The sequence below is a fragment of the Bos indicus genome, chromosome 20, assembly GCF_029378745.1.
Source record: "Bos indicus isolate NIAB-ARS_2022 breed Sahiwal x Tharparkar chromosome 20, NIAB-ARS_B.indTharparkar_mat_pri_1.0, whole genome shotgun sequence".
Lineage (NCBI taxonomy): Eukaryota > Metazoa > Chordata > Mammalia > Artiodactyla > Bovidae > Bos > Bos indicus.
In genome coordinates, this window is record NC_091779.1 from 5,118,203 (window position 1) to 5,135,856 (window position 17,654).

A 17,654-nucleotide genomic window follows, 5' to 3' on the forward strand; every position below is an offset into this window, starting at 1 on the left:
TTCCCACCAACAGTATAGGAGGGCTCCTTCTGCTTCTCCCCAGCATTTCTTGTATGTAGATGGTTTTGATCATGGACTTTCTGACTGGTGTGAGGTGGTACCTCATTGTTGCTTTGGTTTGCATTTCTCTAATAATGATTAGTGATGTTGAGCATCTGTTCATGTGCCTGTTGGCCATTTCAGCTTTGTTTTAAAAACTACTGGCAAAGACAGATGTTGGATTTAAAAGCATTTTCTGTGTTAGATGAGTTTTTAATAGCACTCCATACAGAATTTGCTCTGTGAATGGGAACTTGGGTGTTGAAATACACCTCAGCTTTGAATGACTTCCTAATTAAGCATATCACTGCAATCAAGGTTGAAATAGCTTTCTCCTCTCTCCGTGGTCAGAAAGAGCCACATGTCTGAGACACAACACAGATCTTGAAAGGTGTGAACATTTCTTCAATCGGGACCTTCTTTGTGGTGGTATTTTTATACCTTCCATCCAGAGGAAGGAATAAACTGGCTCTGGATGGAAGGAGCCAGTTTATTTCTCAAAATTGTTCCTGGCTGGATACAAACAGAAGTATTTGTGCGATCATTGTGCTTGGCTAGGGCACTCGTGCCTGCAATCTGTAGCCCATGTGGAGATTCTTTGTGGGGTTCCAGAACAACTCTGTGTTGAGAGGGGGCCCACTGAACACTCACCTCTTGTGTGTTGGGCTTGTGTAAGTGTTCTCAGATCTCGGTCCATTGCTCAGATGGTGCTCCACAGGGCAGCAAGTTCATGCCCAGCACTGAGGCAAGCTTTAATTTGCTTCAGAGACAGTTGAGGACTAGGGAAGCACTATTTATGGTGCCTCGAACCGCTTCATTATGACCCAGTGTGTTCAGACGGGTTTTTTGTTTTGTTTTGTTTCTCTATTGAGATATATAATTATCCTTTCCTGGGCTATGAACTTTCAGACTGTGGAGAAGACACACACACACACAAGGACCTCCCACAGCTTGTGCTGATCTGCTTGGCTTTCTAGGAGGTGCTCCTGTTGATCTCAGCCAGTCCTTTGGGCAATGGGCGGGCTGAATAGATGCAGTGGAGATGTGGAAGTCAGAGGTGAGCTGCTGTGTCTTGGGCTTGTCTCATCACTTGGATGAACTGCCTTTTTCTCATCTTTCTCTTGGCAGTGGTAATGTCCAAATCAAAATGTCGCTGATGAAAGAGCCCCTTGTGGCCCATTTGAGGAACAAAATAAAGTAATATTCATCATAATATGAAGTGAAATATACCCATGAGTTGGTAGTGATATAAACAAATGATTGATGAATTAATAAATTAGGGAGAAGAGACAAATCTCTCCTACAGATGGACACCAGATACTTTATGCCAGTACTTCATCCTGAAGGAGGGGAGTATGTGAGCTGCACATCTTCTTTTTAGGTAAGAGGGACTTTGCTATGGGTGATCTAGGTTAATGTCAGCAATCATAAATCAACTTGATGGCATGTGCCCTTGATATGTTTTGATGAAAATAGCACTTTACTTCTGTGATCTTCCTCCCCCCAAAAAGTAACCTCAATCTAACCATGAGAAAAACACCAGACAAATTCCAATAATAGGGCAACCAACACTGGACCTTACCTGTGCTCCTCCAGACTGTCAAGGTCACAAAAAAATGAGGAAAGTCTGAGAAACTGTCACAGCCCAGAGAAACGTAAAGAGATGTGAATAGCTGAATATAATGTGGTATCCTCGATGGGCCCCTGAAACAGAAAAACAAAAAAAAAAACAGCTAGAACCACAGAAATCTGAATAAATGATGAAATTTAATAAGATATAAATATTAGTTCATTAATGCTGACAAATATGCCATACGAATGTAAAGTGGCAACTGTGAGTGTGACGTGGAGTATTCCTTAAATGAGAACTCCATAGAATCTTTGCAATTTTTCCTGTAAATCTAAAACTGTTATAAAAAATAAAGCCTCAACTTAAAATTTTAAAGAAAACAGAAAAAGGATGCAGAGATGATCATAGCAAACATTTGTGTTGCACATGTGCATATGCAATTAAGGTTTTGTCATATTTATTTCAAGCTTATTAAATAAGTAAATTATTAAAGATGAAAAATGTTGCATGGATCAACTGAAAGTATAGATATGTATGTAAAATAGATAATGAAGATTTACTGTATGGCATGGGGAACTAGATTCAAAATCTTATGCTGCTGCTGCTGCTAAGTCGCTTCAGTCGTGTCGACTCTGTGTGACCCCATAGACAGCAGCCCACCAGGCTCCCCCGTCCCTGGGATTCTCCAGGCAAGAACACTGGAATGGGTTGCCATTTCCTTCTCCAATGCAGGAAAGTGAAAAGTGAAAGTGAAGTCGCTCAGTCGTGTCCGACTCTTCACAACCTCATAGACTGCAGCCTACCAGGGTCCTCCATCCACGGGAGTTTCCAGGCAAGAGTACTGGAATGGGTCGCTCAAAATCTTATAATAACCTGTAATAGAAAAGAATGTGAAAAAATAAATATATAATTGAATCACTTTGCTGCACACCTGAAAGGGACACAATATTGTAAATCAACTACACTTCAATAGAAAAAGATTTTTAAAATTCTCTCAAATTCCCCCACCTCCCCCCAAGAATATGGACGTGAAAGTATTACAGCATCTGTGTTGGATGGAAGACGGTCACAAGTTCTCTGTCTCATCCTACCCTGAGAAGTGGACTGTGTTTCTCCACTCTCTTGAATCGGGGTGGAGTGATGTCATGCCAGTGCAGGATCTAACTTTGACAAGACTGACTGCTTCTGCTTTCCCCCTCCTGGAACCCAGCTGCCATGCTGTGCAGTAGCCCAGGCAGCTGTGTGAAGAAGCCCAGGAGTCCTCACTTGTTAGCCCAGCTGAACTCTCAACCATGTGAGTGAATCACATGGAAAATGCATCTTCCAGCTCCTGACACGGAGAAGGCAATGGCACCCCACTCCAGTACTCTTGCCTGGAAAATCCCATGGACAGAGGAGCCTGGTGGGCTGCAGTCTGTGGGGTCACTAAGAGTCAGGCACGACTGAGTGACTTTATTTTCACTTTTCACTTTCATGCATTGGAGAAGGCAATGGCACCCCACTCCAGTACTCTTGCCTGGAGAATCCCAGGGACAGAGGAGCCTAGTGGGCTGCCGTCTATGGGGTCACACAGAGTCGGACACGACTTAAGTGACTTAGCAGCAGCAGCAGCAGCAGCTCCTGACAAACTAACCCTGTCCATACCTCTTGAATTTTAGGAAATTGATTTTAATTGCTTTGGATCTGTGATTAAATTTGAGATTAAGTTGAGATCTTTAAAATATCAAGTTTATATTCTAGCTTCTAGTTCATAAATATGGCTGTTGTCGTTCAGTTGCTCAGTCATGTCCGACTCTTTGTGACCCCATGGACTGCAGCACACCAGGCTTCCCAGTCTTCACCATCTCCTGGAGTTTGCTCAAACTCACGTTCACTGAGTTGGTAATCCCATCCAACCATCTCATCCTTTGTCATCCCCTTCTCCTCCCGCCTTCAATCTTTCCTAGCATCAGTGTCTTTTCCAGTGAGTCAGCTCTTTGCATCAGGTGGCCAAAGTATTGGAGTTTTAGCTTATCAGTCCTTCCAATGAGTACTCAGGGTTGATTTCCTTTAGGATTGACTGGTTTGATCTTCTTGCAGTCCAAGGGACTCTCAAGAGTCTTCTCCAGAACCACAGTTCAAAGGCATCAGTTCTTAGGTGCTCAGCCTTTTTTATTGTCTAGCTCTTGCAATCCATATATGAATATAGTATGTTCCAGAATTTATTTAGTCTTCCTTAATTTCTCTCATTAATGTTAATATTTTGTATGCTGATACAAAGAGTATTCTTTTGAAGTTTTATTTGCCATGTGCTTTTGACTATTATATACAAATAAAATTGATTTATTTTCTTTTCCTTTTTTTTCAGTCTATTCAGCTATTTATGTAAGACTAGTATCATTTCTTCTGTAAATATTTAGAGGAATTTACTCAGAGGAAAGCCATTTATGCCTGAAGGTTTCATTGTGTAGACATTGTTGATTACAATTGATTCAGTATTTTTAATGTGTGTAGGACTAGTCCAAGTTTTTTATTTCTTCTTGTGTCAGGTTTTTGTTAGTCTTGTTTTTCTGAGGATTTTTTAATCTAAAATTTTAAATTTATTAACAAAAAGTTGTTCTTAATATATTATCATTATCTTTTAAATATCTGTAGGCTTTGGACTGATGTTCTTTTTTTCATTGAAGTTGGTAATTTGTGCCTTCTCTATTTCTTTCTTATCATACTTCTAAGAAACCTAACATTTTAATTATTCTTTTACAAGTGCCAGCTTTGGGGCATGTTGATTTTCTCTTCTGAAAGTTTGTTTTATATTTCATTAATTTCTGCTCTTAGTTTTTACTATTTCCTTCCTTCTCATTTCTTTAGATCTAATTTGCAGTTCTATTTTGAGATCAATATCTAGATTTTTTCATCCTTTCTCTTTTTAAACTCTATGCATTCGAGACTATAACTTTTCTCATAACAGGGACTTAGTCACACCCCACATGTTTTGATATATTTTCATTATCATTTCCTTAAAGATATTTTCCAATTGCCGTTGAAATTTTTTTCCGTGACCTATTTAAAAGTATATTACTAAATTTCCAGGCATTTGAGAAATTTCTACTTTTTTCTTTATTGATTTCCAGCTTAATTTTCTGTGGTCAGAGAATGTAGTCTGAGTGATTTCAATCCTTTGAAACTTGTTGAAACTTCTTTTATGGCCAGCATAAATGTTCCATGTACACTTGAAAAGACTGGACATTCTTTTGGGCACAATGTACATGCCAATATATCAAGTTTGTTAATCATGTTATTTAGATTTTATGTATCCTTACAGATTTTTCCTGCTTATTGTATCTTTTATTTAGAGATGTATGTTAAAGTTTCCATTATGAGTATAGATTTGCCTTTATTTTCTTATAATTTTGTCAATTTTTGTTTTATGTATTCCAAAGTTATGTTTTTAATGTACATATAAATTGACAAATTGATGTTTTCTTTGAGAATTAATTTTTTAATCATTATAAACTTTTATCTTTATCCTAATTATGCTTCTTGCCTTGAGTCTACTTTGCTGTCAGTACACCTGTACCAGGGGCTTCCCTGGTGGCTCAGCAGTAAAGAATCTGCCTGCAATTCAGGAGCCTCGGGAGGCATGAGTTCGATCCCTGGGTTGGGAGGATCCCCTGGAGGAAGGCAAGGCAACCCACTCCAGTGTTCTTGTCTGGAGAATCCCTGGGACAGAGGAGCCTGGTGGGCTACAGTCCAGAGGGTTGCAAAGAGTTGAACACGACTGAAGCAACCTAGCATGCATGCATGCACACCTATAACAGCTTCTTTTGGTTGGTTCCCGCATGGGATCTTAATTTGTAATTACTCTATGTCCTATATTTTAGGTGTATCTCTAGTAAATTACAGGCTTTCCTGGTGACTCCGATGGTAAAGAATTTGCCTGCAATGCAGGAGAACTGAATTCCATCCTGGGTTGGGAAGATCCTCTGGAAAAGGAAATGGCAACCCACTCCAGTATTCTTGCCTGGAGAATTCCAAGGAGAAAGAGGTGTGGTGGGCTACAGTCCATGGGCTCACAAAGAGTCGGACACAACTGAGTAACTAACATACTTTCTAGTAAGCAGCATAAAATTGAATTTTATTTTCTAATTTGTTTTTATAATTATAGACTTTTAATTGATCTACTTAATCCACTTACATCTAATGTAATTACTGTTATATTTGGGTTTATATTTACCATCATGATACTTGGCCAAGCTTCTGGATAATAAATGGAAATAATAGTTAACCCTTCCTTCCATTCACTTCCTTCACTTCTCTCTCTCTCTTGTTCCTCTTCCTACCTCATTGCTGATGCTGCTAAGTCACTTGTGTCATGTCTGACTCTTTGAGACCCTATGGACTATAGTTCACCAGTTTACTCTGTCCGTGGGTTTCTCCAAGCAAGAATACTGGAGTGGATTCCCATGCCCTCCTCCAGGGGATATTCCCGACCAGGGATTGAACCTGCCTCTCTTAGGTCTCCTGCACTGGTAGGCAGGGTCTTTACTACTAGCGCCACCTGGGAAGCCCTTCCAACCTCATTGCTGCTAAGTCTGCTGCCAAGTTGCTTCAGTCGTGTCCGACTCTGTGTGACCCCATAGACAGCAGCCCACCAGGCTCCCCCGTCCCTGGGATTCTCCAGGCAAGAACACTGGAGTGGGTTGCATTTCCTTCTCCAATGCATGAAAGTGAAAAGCGAAAGTGAAGTCGCTCAGTCGTGTCCGACTCTGGCGACCCCATGGACTGCAGCCGACCAGGCTCCTCCATCCATGGGATTTTCCAGGCAAGAGTACTGGAGTGTGTTGCCACTGAACCTCATTATCTGTGTCTTATTTTTGTTTCTCTTTGCTGTGCCCCTGTCTCTTCCCAGACTTTTAAATATTGGAGTTTCCTCTTCAGAGGCCTCAGGATAGTTTCATCTCTACATATTCGTTAGGTGATCTTACCTGTTCTCAAGGCTTTATATAGGTTGCCAACTCCAAAATTTATAGCTTCACCCTTGACCTCCTCCCTGAACTTCAAATACATATATCTAATGTCATGCGTCATCGTCTAGATGTCTAATAGGCATCTCAAAACTAATGTTTCCAAAACTGAGGTCCTCAGTGAGAACTTCCATGTCATTCTTTATGCAATCTTCTTCATATCAATAAATAGCATCTCTGTTTTTTCACTTCTTAGGTGCCAAACTGAGGACCCTTCTTGACTCCTCTCTTTGCTAATATCCAATTCATCAGGAAAGCCTGGTTGAAGCTATCTTCAAAATATACCCACAATCTGACCACTTTCCCCTACCTGCTTGGCTCTCAGCTTGGTCCAAGCCTCTGCCAGTTCTCACCTGCTTAATTGCAATAGCCTCCTACCTGGTCTCCGTGCTCCCAAACTAGCTCCCATGAAGCCTGTTCACATAACTGCTGGAATGATCTTTACAAAGCATGCATTACCATTACACCACTTCAATGCCTTCTATCTTAATTAGAGTAAAAGCCAAAACCTTTACCGTGGCCTAGAGCCCTGATTGATTTAGCTCCATTTTGCCTTTCTGTCCTCACAATCCCCTATCCTCCCTTCAATCACTCTGCTCAGTCAAACTGACTTCCCTGCTTTTCCTTATAAATACCAAGCATCCCATCATCTCAGGGGCTTTGCATGTGCTGTGTATCCTCTTCCCTCATACCTCTGCATGGCTCACTCATTCACTTTCTTCATTCAGTTCAGTTCAGTTGCTCAATCGTGTCCGACTCTTTGCGATCCCATGAATCACAGCGCGCCAGGCCTCTCTGTCCATCACCAACTCCCGGAGTTCTCTCAGACTCACGTCCATCGAGTCAGTGATGCCATCCAGCCATCTCATCCTCTGTTGTCCCCTTTTCCTTCTGCCCCCAATCCCTCCCAGCATCAGAGTCTTTTCCAATGAGTCAACTCTTCGCATGAGGTGGCCAAAGTACTGGAGTTTCAGCTTTAGCATCATTCCTTCCAAAGAAATCCCAGGGCTGATCTCCTTCAGAATGGACTGGTTGGGTCTCCTTGCAGTCCAAGGGACTCCCAAGAGTCTTCTCCAACACCACAGTTCAAAAGCATCAATTCTTCAGCACTCAGCCTTCTTCACAGTCCAACTCTCACATCCATACATGACCACTGGAAAAACCATAGCCTTGACTAGACGGACCTTTGTTGGCAAAGTAATGTCTCTGCTTTTGAATATGCTATCTAGGTTGGTCATAACTTTCCTTCCAAGGAGTAAGCGTCTTTTAATCTCATGGCTGCAGTCCCCATCAGCAGTGATTTTGGAGCCCAGAAAAATAAAGTCTGACACTGTTTCCACTGTTTCCCCGTCTATTTGCCATGAAGAGATGGGACCAGATGCCATGATCTTCGTTTTCTGAATGTTGAGTTTAAGCCAACCTTTTCACTCTCCACTTTCACTTTCATCAAGAGGCTTTTTAGTTCCTCTTCACTTTCTTCCATAAGGGTGGTGTCATCTGCATATCTGAGATTGATATTTCTCCTGGCAATCTTGATTCCAGCTTGTGTTTCTTCCAGCCCAGTGTTTCTCATGATGTACTCTGCATGTAAGTTAAATAAGCAGGGTGACAGTATACAGCCTTGATGTACTCCTTTTCCTATTTGGAACCAGTCTGTTGTTACATGTCCAGTTCTAACTGTTGCTTCCTGACCTGACCTTCCAAGAGGCAGGTCAGGTGGTCTGGTATTCCCATCTCTTTCAGAACTTTCCACAGTTTATTGGGATCCACACAGTCCAAGGCTTTGGCATAGTCAATAAAGCATAAATAAATGTTTTTCTGGAACTCTCTTGCTTTTTTGATGATCCAGTGGATGTTGGCAATTTGATCTCTGGTTCCTCTGCCTTTTCTAAAACCAGCTTGAACATGGGAAGTTCACGGTTCATGTATTGCTGAAGCCTGGCTTGGAGAATTTTGAGCATTACTTTACTAGTGTGTGAGATGAATGCAATTGTGTGGTAGTTTGAGCATTCTTTGGCATTGCCTTTCTTTGGGATTGGAATGAAAACTGACCTTTTCCAGTCCTGTGGCCACTGCTGAGTTTTCCACATTTGTTGGCATATTGAGTGCAGCACTTTCACAGCATCATCTTTCAGGATTTGGAATAGCTCAACTGGAATTCCATCACCTCCACTAGCTTTGTTCGTAGTGGTGCTTTCTAAGGCCCACTTGACTTCACATTCCAGGATGTCTGGCTCTAGGTGAGTGATCACACCATCGTGATTATCTTGGTCATGAAGATCTTTTTTGTACAGTTCTTCTGTGTATTCTTGCCACCTCTTCTTAATATTTTCTGCTTGTGTTAGGTCCATACCATTTCTGTCCTTTATCAAGCTCATCTTTGCATGAAATGTCCCCTTAGTATCTCTAATTTTCTTGAAGAGATCTCTAGTCTTTCCCATTCTGTTGTTTTCCTCTATTTCTTTGCATTGATCGCTGAGGAAGGCTTTCTTATCTCTTCTTGCTATTCTGGTCTAATATTCACTCATGGACCATCTTATATAAAATATCAAAGAAGCCCTTGTTTTCTTACCCTTGACGGTTTTTCCCATAGCCCTCATCACCACGTGATGTATTATATATTCATTTTTTTATTTTTTTTACACTGTTTTCCTCCACCATAAGCTATGAGACACAATAACTTTGTTTTATTCACTGATGTATCTTTAGAACTCAGGTGCATGTCTAGCATACAGTGGGCCACCCATAATAGTTATTGAATGGATGGGTGGATGAAATGCATTTTTACAACAATCCTGTGAAGTTGACAAGGGTAGATGTTGTTATCTGCAGACCAAAGAGGAAGTTGAAGCTCAGAGCCTTGAGATGATTTATAGAAACCACAGAGCTGTGAAGTGGCTTAGCTGGAGCTCAAACAAGTCTCCTTCTGCTCAGTTCCGGGCTGATTCCACAGCCACACATATCTCAACCATGGCAGATTCCATACTGACAGCCAATGATGACAAACATTTTTGAAAGCAAGGGTCAGCCAGACTCTAAAGTCTCCTTTGCTCCAGTTTCCACACAGATCAACGATACCAAACGTGGGGCAGGCCTTTTGATGGATGTAGTTTCTTCAAAGTTTGCCATGGGTGGAAAAGAAGTGGAAGCTGAGTGAGCTCTAAGTGTCCTTGCTACCAAGAATGATGCTTCTCTCAACTTAGACATACTAAGAAAGCATGTAGGTCTCAGAAATCATCTTACAAACAAGAAGGGAGAGTTTCAGTTACAAGAGAAATATTGCTGAATAAATGGAGGGAAAAAAACGAAAGGAAGGAAGAAATTATATTGTTGATTTGAGATGCTGGATCAAGCCATACCTGAAGCAAGAGAACTACCTCTGGGCTTAATAGCAATACAAACCAAAAATTCCTTTTAGTGTTTATGCTAATTTGAGTTAAGGTCTCAGTCAGTTATCACAACAAGCATATGAGAGAAGGGACATGGACCATTTTATTCAATGCTCTGTTCTCAGTGTGTAGGGTATTACCTGGCACGTAGTAGCTAATATGCTCAAAATATATGGTGAAATGATAATGAATGACCAAATGTCCATTTTTCACTGTTTTTGACATAGTCTGACTAAAACCCCAAATCTAGTTCTAGGTTCCACAGTATTCATAAGAAAAATTAAATTGTTTATAGTGTGTGGTTTTTAAAAAATATGTTTAAAACTTTGGGGTCAGACAATCCTCAATCTGTTTGTGACCTTACGAGCATGTGATCTCTCTGGAGCTCAATTCCTCCATTTATGAAACAGGGGCCATAGTACCCAACTCACAAGAGGATGGTGGGACCGAATGAGGTAATGTCTGTCTGCCACCAAGTAGGACCCTGTTAGATCTTGGTTTATGCACGGTGCCAACAGCATGTATCATGGGATGCTTAGGGCAGACCAAGCATATAGGAGGCTTCACTGTCATCCGAGGAGATATGAGGGACAATCTGGAGCTGTGAGAAAAGTTGGCTTTGGAGGCAGATTGAGCTTGAATCTTGTTCATTTCCTACTCAGCCAATCTCTACTGAGGGCTCACTTTGTGCTGGCAAATTTTCTAGACACCTGGGGTCCAGCAGTAAAAAAAAAAAAGACAAAAGATCTAACTTTGTGGTGCTTTCATTTCAGGGAAATGAAATGGGATGTCTACAGTAAACAGCAGAATAAATCAGACCACATCTGTGTTACAAAGAAAAGTAAGCAGTTTATTAACTCTATGACAAGTTATTTTTAACTTTGGCTTCTTCCTCTTAGCACAATGCATTTAAGATTTATCCACATTGTTGAGTTTAACTGTAGTTTGCAGTTTTTTCAGGAGAATTCCATTATTGGATGTACTACAGTTTGTTCATTCAGTTGAAACATAAACATAATACTTTGGGGATGTGTTTTAGTCAGAATTCTCTAGAGAAACAGAACCAATAGGATGCAAATATATAGAAAGATTTATTTTAAGGAGTTGGTTCATGTAATTTTAAGGAGGCTGACAAGTCCAAAACCTGCAGGATGTGTTGGCAGGCTGGAGACCCAGGGAAGAGCCCAGGTTACAGTTCAAGCCTGAAGGTCATCTGCTGGCAAAATTTCCTCTTGCTTTCTGAGATTTTTTTCAGGAACATATATTGGTTGGATTTTTTTTTTTCAAATACTGTTTTTGTATTTATTGAGATGGTCATTGATTATTTTGCTACTGTGATGAATTACGTAACTCAGCTGGTAAAGAATCCTCCTGCAATGCAGGAGACCTCAGTTTGATTCCTGGGTGGGGAAGATCCCATGGAGAAGGGATAGGCTACCCACTCCAGTATTCTTGGGCTTCCCTGGTGACTCAGATGGTAAAGAATTCATCTGTAATGTGGGAGACCTGGGTTCGATCCCTGGGTTGGGAAGATCCCCTGGAGGAGGGCGTGGCAACCCACTCCAGTATTCTGGCCTAGAGAATCCCCATGGACAGAGGAGCCTGGTGGGCTGCAGTCCATGGGGTTGCAAAGAGTCGGACTCAACTGAGCGACTAATCACGCACATGTGTGATGAATTACATTGATTCTCTTTATATATAATGCTAGATTGAATTTGCTGTGGATTATTTTAATCTATATTCATGAGAGATATTGGTCTCTCTTTTTCTTGTAATGTCTCTGGTTCTGATGTCAGAGTAATGCTGGCCTCATGGAATGAGTTGGGAAGTATTTCATCCTTCATTTTTGGAAGAGATTGTGTAGACTTGGTATAAATTCTTAAATGTTGGTGGAACTCACTAGCAAAGCCACCTGGGCCTGGAGCTTGCTTGTGTGAAGGTTTTAAACCAAAAATTTAGTTTCTCTATTAAATGTAGGGCTACCAGAGTATCTATTTATTCTTTTTTTTTTTTTTTTGATACATGAACTTAGTTGCTCCGCAGCTTCTGGGAGCTTTAGAGATCAGGGATTGAAGCCGTGTCTCCTGTATTGGCAGGTGGATTCTTTACCTCTGAACCACCAGCAGAGTACTCTATTTATTTTTAAATAACTTCTAGTTGTTTGTCTCTCAGTGCATTTGTTCATTTCCTCTAAGTTGCAGAATGCTTTGGCATAATGTTCAAAATATTCTTGTGTTATCTTTTTGAAATCTGTAAAATCTCATTCCTAATGTTAGTAGTTTGTCTTTTGTCTTTTTCATGATAAGTCTGGCTGGATGTTAATTTTCTCAAGGAACAAAAAAACCTGTTGATTCCATTGATTTTGTTTTTTCTGTTTTTGGTTTTATTTGTTTAGGGAGGGATCTTCTTTTTTTTTTCTTCCACTTACTTTATGTTTCATTTACTCTTTTTTTTTTTTAATTTTCTAGTTTATAAATATCAAAACTGGTGTCATTGATTTGAGATAGTTCTTCTTGGGCATTTGGTGCCATAAATTTCCCTCTGAGTCTTGCTTTACTTACAGCTACCCCAGGGACCGTAGCCTGCCAGGCTCCTCTGTCCATGGGATTTTCCAGGCAAGGGTTCTGGAGTGGATTGCCATTTCCTTCTACAGGGGATCTTCCTGACCTGGGGATTGAACCTGGGTCTCCCACACTGCAGGGAGACTCTTTACCATCTGAGCCACCAGAGAAGCCCTTACATCTTACAGATTGTAGGTTATAGTATTTTCACTTTTTAATTCAATTCAAATGCTTCATAATTTCTTTAACTCATGGAGAGACGAGCGTGGTGGGCTATAGTCCATGGGGTTGCATAGAGTCAAACACAACTGAGCAACTAACACATTCACTTTTCTAACTCATGAGTTATTTAGGAGTGTATCACTCTCTTTCCAAGTACTTGGATATATTTCTGTTATTCATTTCTAGTCAAATCCCACTGCTCTCAGAGAACATACATTATATGACTTGAATTCTTTTAAATTTATTAAGGCTTGGTTCATAGCCAAGAATATCCTCTATCTTGGTAAATGTTCTCTGTGCACTTGCTCTCTGTGTTTGCCACTGCTGTCCGATGAGCTTTATTATCTCTGGTATTATCCCATGTCTGAAATTAAAATAACCACTCCAAGCTTTTTAAAAAATAAATTTTAGCATGGTGCAAATTTTCCATCTATTTACATTAACCTATTTGGGTCTTTATACTTAAAGTAGGTTTCATGCGAATGGCAGGCAATTGTTGTGCTTTAAAAAACATCCAGTAATTCCTACCTTTTAAAGGGCAATGTTTTTATCATTTCCATTTAATGTGATTATTGATATGGTTAGGTTTAAATCTACCATCTTGCCATTTATTTTCTTGTCTCCTATATTCTCTATGTCTTTTTTTTCTCCTTTTCTGATTTTTTGATTATTTTTAATTATTTTTTTTGTTTACTGTTAGCCATTTTTGTTGTTGTTTTAGTGGTTGCTTTAGGCTTTATAGTTTTCATCTGTATCTTATCAGTCTTTCTTCAGGTGAAATTGTGTTACTTTGTGTATAATGTAAGAATCTCGCAGTGGTATATTTGTTTCTCCTCCAGCCTTTATGCTCTTGTTTCATACATTTTACTTGTACATTTTATAAACCCATCAATACAATGTTATTATTTCTATTTAAATAATCCATTAAAAAGTATTTAAGTATTAAACAGAGGAGCCTGGGGCTGCAGTCCATGGGATCGCGAAGAGTCGGACACGACTGCGCGACTTCACTTTCACTTTTCACTCTCATGCATTGGAGAAGGAAATGGCAACCCACTCCAGTGTTCTTGCCTGGAGAATCCCAGGGATAGGGGAGCCTGGTACGCTGCCATCTATGGGATTGCACAGAGTCAGACATGACTGAAGCGACTTAGCAGCAGCAGCAGCAGCAAGTATTAAGAAAGAGTCTCATATTTATAAACAGAGTTACTAAATCTCATATTTACAACAGTTATCAGTGCTTTTTATTTCTTTATATAGATCTATATTCTCATCTATTAAAGCTTCATTCTGTGTCTTAAGGCCATTGGTTAGTTCCTTAACTTGGCTTGGTTGAGAGAAATTGTTCCCTTTTCCCTTCACTGCCTTGCTGTCCACTTCATTTCATGAAACGTCTATTCTTCTAAACAGTGAGTACTCAGACACTGGTTCCTTCATCCAGGAGAAAAAAGAACCTCTTGGATGTTAGTTTCTCATGTCTGGCACCGCATCACAAACTGTTCCAGGGACTGTGTAGATGGCACGCTAGATTGATTCAGTGTCATTCCAGGCCTTAGTTTATCTCATAGTCCCTGCAGATTAGGCTGAGAACTAACTAGAAAAAGCTTGAAACGTTCTTTGGAAGTGAAAAATACACCAGAAGGCTTGAAGTCTTTCTGACCATCCTAATCTGCAGAGCCAGTCATTATTCTATCAGAATCCCAGTAGTTCTGCCTCACTGCTTGCATGCTGATTCCATTACTAAGGGCTCCTAGGGGATGTCTTGATTCATTAGGACTTCATTGCTTTCGCTGAGTGTGCTTTTTATGCAGGATGTGATCACAACAACCAGAACTAAATTAAACTTGTCAAAGTAATAAAGAAGAATCCTTTAGAAGGATGGATTATCCTGAACTTTTCTTTCAAATTGACACATCTTCCTATTTCTTGAGCATGTTAAAAGGGAGAGGGGTTCCCCTTGACCTTTACTTTTTACCCATGGCAAAAAATATTCAAAAAGATTAGAGCTTACTATCATTACCATTTAAATATTTACCCATTAATTCAGTGAGTGGCAACTAAATCTCTTAACATTTAAATTGCTTGGTGTTTGATGGTTTGCTGTTGACGGTTTGCCTTTTTGAATAAAAGGATGTCAGAGTTTTGAGTTGGAGGGACATGGGAGCATCTAAAGTGCCATATCATGATTCAAAGGTACAGGAAAAAAAGGGAAGAAAAGCCATCTGGCTATAATGTTTGTGGCATTTTCCTTCTGCTGTTCCAAGTGTTGTGATGTAAGGTGGTTAACTCAACAGCTACTGATTTATTCACTCCCCCCAGGTGTCTGTTCGGAAACTGCTACTCAATCTAAAGTGCCCCTAACTTGTTACTGTGTAAATTCCTCTTCCACTTTATTTTCCTTTGTAATACTTATCTCCATCTGGAATTGCCTGTTTATTGCCCGCCTCCTTCTGGAATGTCAGCTTCAGAGGGCAAGGAATTCTTCTGTTTTCTTCATCGTGCTATCTCTAGTGGCTCAAACAGTGCCTGGAAGGTAGCATGTACTCGGTAAATAATTGCTGAATGAATAAATACACATATAAATGGCTAAATGACTTCTAGAGAAGATAATTTAATTTTAACATACCGCTTAGTACCAGTATAGACATGTCAATGCTATATTTTAAACCAATTTGATTCAATCTATAAACAGTTTTTACTTAAAAAACTAATTTATTAATTTTATTTGGAGGCTAATTACTTTACAATATTGTAGTGTTTTTTTGGCCATACATTGACATGAATCAGCCATGAATGTACATGTGTTCCCCATCCTGAACCCCCCTCCCACCTCCCTTCTCATCCCATCCCTCAGGGTCATCCCAGTGCACTGGCCTTGAGCACCCTGTCTCATGCATCAAACCTGGACTGGCGATCTATTTCACATATGGTAATATACATGTTTCAATGCTATTCTCTCAAATCATCCCACCCTCGCCTTCTCCCACAGAGTCCAAAAGTCTATAAATAGTTATTACTTATCAAAGTTGGAATGGGCCAGAGGAAAGAAAAGATTGGGGAAAGGGAGGAGTGTTGATGACCTCAACTCACAAGGTTGGGATACATATGGCAGTGACAGAAGAAGAAATAGAGGCTTCAGTTATTTAAAGTTGCAGAGGTAATCAATGAATAAAACACACACATACACAAGCAACTTTGGAAGGCAGAGAAGGATAGCAAAGTGATAGCAGAATTGAACCATATGTTTATCCTTTGTATTAGAGGCAATAGGTATTATTTACAGTTAATAAAGTAAGGGGGAGGAATTAAGCATATATTTCAGAGTAGTGGAGTCAACCAGCTAAAGAACTTTAAATAAAAGCGGTAGAAATCCTCAGCAGTATGCAAACATGCTAGCTTTCTCTCATCTGAAAACAAATTACCATTTATTTGCCATTTAGCTTCTGTCCCATTTCTCTGGACCTGGTTATTCAGTACAATGATGGAAATTACAGACAAGAAATGGAGAGAATGGGCGAAGCCACAAAGAAAGGGAAGGAAGAAAAAGGCCAGGGAGGAGGAAGATGCGTCTGTGACCAGAGCCCTGAGCCCAGAGTTGGCCCCCAGGAAGGATGGGGACTGTTTATTGAGGATTTGCCAATGCTGACAAGGAGCTGGAGATCACCTGAGTAGCTTACCTGGGGGGAAAGCTGAGCAAATGAATTGTGATGCATTAAATCCATGGAACTATTCTGCAACTACATACCAAAATGTGTTTGGTTTTGTCTATGGATGAGGAAAGCTATGATGCCTCGTCAAGAGAGAAAGGCGAGCCGTGGATGTGTGTTGAGAGCCCCAAGCCAAAAGGCTGCCTATGCACGTATTTGTGAGCAGGAGAGGCGGAAGGTTATCCTCTTCCTCCTTTAAGAAGAGGGAAAGAAGTGAAAGTGTTAGTCCCTCAGTCATGTCCCATGGACTCTTTGCGACCCCATGGACTGTAGCCCGCCAGGCTCCTCTGTCCATGGGATTCTCCAGGCAAGAAAAATGGAGTGGGGTGCCATTCCCTTCTCCGGGGATCTTTTCAATCCAGGGATCAAACTCAGGTCTCCTGCATTGCAGGCTGATTCTTTACCATCTGAGCCACCAGGGAAGCAAGGGCAGATGAAAAGAGGGTGGGAAGAGGTGATGTTTTTCTTTTGACATCATAGTGTCGACACATGTTGCTTTTGTAAAGTTTGAAGAGAAATTGATGAAGAGGGAAAGAAAGAGTTTGTCCGGCATAAACTGTGAACAGAAGCAGAGGCATGATCCATATGGACATGACACCGGGAGCAAGATGGGTGACTCCCTCCGTTCTGAGTGTCGGATGGGGTGGTGAGATGTGGAGGAAGCAAGCCGCACTGCAGAGCTGACCCTTTGAGAAGAGACTTGTGGTTTCTTGGTGGGGAGGCTGCCTGCTCTGGGGTCAAGGCTCCTCTGTCAGTGGCGATGACGGGATACACGGAGCGCCATACGCCCCCTGGGGAAGGCCAGGCTGTGGGACAGGAGAGGGGCGCTGCAGGGAGGGGACACCGCAAGGGCTGGGGGAGGCGGCGGGCAGCTGTTGACCCTGGGCTGTTCCAGGGTCTGGGCAGTGCAGCAGGTGGCGGCGCTGACACAGACCCCCTGACAATAAATGCTCCAGCCGTGGGGCTTGGGGAGAAAGGGTCCGACGAGATGGCACTGCAGTTCAAGGGGGCCCGGCAGACGCCTTAGGGGCCTGCCTTAGGGACCAGTCTTCCCTCAGGCCTCTTACCACGAAGTCCCTGCGTGGTGTAGCCTTGCGGACTCGGTCCCCAGGGCACCTGCACTCCATTGACCGGGCTCCTGGGCTCCCAGGTCAGGGATGCAG

At 41.2% G+C, this 17,654-nt stretch overlaps 1 long non-coding RNA gene across 1 annotated transcript in view; it reads left to right on the forward strand.

Moving 5' to 3' along the window:
• Nucleotides 1-17,247, forward strand: part of LOC139177980 (uncharacterized) — a 191,115-nt gene extending 173,868 nt beyond the window's left edge. The window contains exons 3-4 of the long non-coding RNA XR_011562393.1: nucleotides 10,775-10,842; nucleotides 16,225-17,247. This is a non-coding gene — a long non-coding RNA (uncharacterized lncRNA). The remainder of the gene's footprint in view (nucleotides 1-10,774; nucleotides 10,843-16,224) is intronic.
• Nucleotides 17,248-17,654: the final 407 nt, after the last annotated feature.